This window comes from Etheostoma spectabile, chromosome 4, assembly GCF_008692095.1.
Source record: "Etheostoma spectabile isolate EspeVRDwgs_2016 chromosome 4, UIUC_Espe_1.0, whole genome shotgun sequence".
Lineage (NCBI taxonomy): Eukaryota > Metazoa > Chordata > Actinopteri > Perciformes > Percidae > Etheostoma > Etheostoma spectabile.
In genome coordinates this window covers 389,464-391,564 of record NC_045736.1, presented here as the reverse complement: position 1 = coordinate 391,564, position 2,101 = coordinate 389,464, and the positions used below count along the sequence as shown (strand labels likewise).

The following is a 2,101-nucleotide window of genomic DNA, read 5'->3' as shown; positions in this document are numbered from 1 at the left end:
AATAGTATTGAGTAAAAGTTGACATATTCCAGTCTGTGGAACATCCATTCCTTTAATTTTAGTCTAAATAATTCCTAATTTCTGCTTTTCTAACATTAGGTAGAATCTCCTATAAATGAGGTTCATTGACCATAAATTCCAAAAATAATTGTAAAACTTAAGTCAATAAGTTAGTGTTACGTAGTGTTGAAGACGTCAAAAAAAGCATTGAACAAAGCGTCAAAAGTGCTGGAAAAAAAGGACAAAAATGTAAGTAAAAAAAACATCGATAAAAAGCATCAATAATTGTCGGGAAGTAGGAAGCAGGAGACTTGTTTCTTTCTATCTTTCTATCCGTCATTCTTTCTGTCTCTGTCTTTCAGTCTGTCTTTCTTTCTGTCTTTCTGTCTGCCTTTCCTTCTGTCTGCCTTTCTTTCCGTCTCTGTCAGTCTGTCTTTTTCTGTCAGTCTTTCTGTCAGTCTTTCTGTCGTTCTCTGTCTGTCTGTCGTTCCTTCTATCTTTCCCTTCTAATTTTAAAAAAAGCTTTGAAAAAAAGCGTCAAAAGTCTTGAAAAACGACAAAAATGTAAGAAAAAGTGTCCATTCTGACGAGAAGACAACACGAGGGTTAAAGTATTCAACGTGCACAATACTCCATTGTACTCCGTTCAGTTTTGTACTCCAGTATGGGTTACCATGATGTCAGTGAAAATCCTCACTGTAACGAATTTAACGAATAATTTACAGTAACTATGGCAACAATTGTCCAGCAAGTTACTGTAAACTGTTTTTACAGTAAAGGTACCATACTTTAATTTACAGTATTTTGTTTATTTACTGTAAAATACAAAACAATTAAACACAACATAAGATAACAAAGTAAAAATACAGTAGTTTACTGTACTATAGTGGCTATATTGTGATATTTTTTTTTACAGTAACTTTAACTACTGTTATTCTTTCTGTCGTTCTTTTTGACTCTGTCTTTCTATCTGTCTCTTTCTTTCTGTCTTTCTTTTTGTCGTTCATTCTGTCTCTTCCTTTCTGTTTGTCTGTCTTTCTGTCTTTTTTTCTGCCGTTCTATCTATGTCTGTCTGTCTTTTGCTCTTCCTTTCTGTTTGTCTGTCTTTCTGTCTTTTTTTCCTGCCGTTCTATCTATGTCTGTCTGTCTTTTGCTCTTCCTTTCTGTCATACTTTCGGTCTATTTTCGGTCTTTCATTTTGTTGTTCATTCTGTCTGTCTTTCTGTCTGCCACTATTTCTGTCATTCTGGTTGTCGTTCTTTTTGTCTCTGTCTTTCTGTCGTTCTTTTTGTCTTTCTGTCACTTTCTGTCTGTCCTGTCTTTCTGTAATTCTGTGTCTGTCTTTCTGTCATTTTTCCTTTCTGTCAGTCTGTCTTTCTCTTTTGTCGTTCTGCCATTCCTTCTGTCTCTTTGCCTTTCTTTCTGTTGTTCTGTCTGTCTGTGTGGGGACTGAAAATAGTTATGTGAAATAGTTATCATGTAAATATGTAAGGCCTATATAGAAAGGAGGAAAAGCTTTTAGGGTTAGGCAACTTTAGAACACAGGAATGTCAAGCTAGCAGAGTAAGACAGAGATAAGATAAGAAACTTGGGTGGGGGTTGCAACTCTGACAGTAAGTCAACACAGATTGCTCCTCTATCCAGCTTTGGTGAAGAGGTGTTATGGGATGAGGAAGGACCCAAATGTACAGACGAAATGACAGGCAGAAGAAGGTTTCTTGTGGCTTTATTTCAACCACAGGGTGCACAAAACAAAGTATTATCAAAATGTCCAAACCAGATACCGTGCAGGCGGCAGTCTGGGAACACAAAGATCCAACAATGGCACAGGGGAAGAAGGCGCACCGCCAGGTTGGTGAACACGAGTAAAAGCACACAGGGAATCACAGGAAAAACCATGCACTGGAAAGGTGATGCTCAGACAGTGGTGAGTGTGTTCCTGTCTTGGAGACAGGAACGCCAAACTGACAAAACCATCTGACACAAGACAAAGGGAACACAGGGGTTAAGTACAAGAGGTAATGAGGTAATGGGGAACAGGTGAGACCAGGTGAATCACATCAGGGCGGGGCGGGACAATCAGACAGGCAAAAGTAAAGCT

General features: G+C 38.2%; 1 long non-coding RNA gene across 1 annotated transcript in view; it reads right to left on the bottom strand.

The window, feature by feature from the left end:
- Positions 1-1,145: 1,145 nt before the first annotated feature.
- LOC116687414 (uncharacterized) overlaps positions 1,146-2,101 on the bottom strand; it is a 16,366-nt gene continuing 15,410 nt past the window's right edge. The window contains exons 4-5 of the long non-coding RNA XR_004331532.1: positions 1,626-1,636; positions 1,146-1,159 (exon numbers count right to left, since the gene is read on the bottom strand). This is a non-coding gene — a long non-coding RNA (uncharacterized LOC116687414). The remainder of the gene's footprint in view (positions 1,160-1,625; positions 1,637-2,101) is intronic.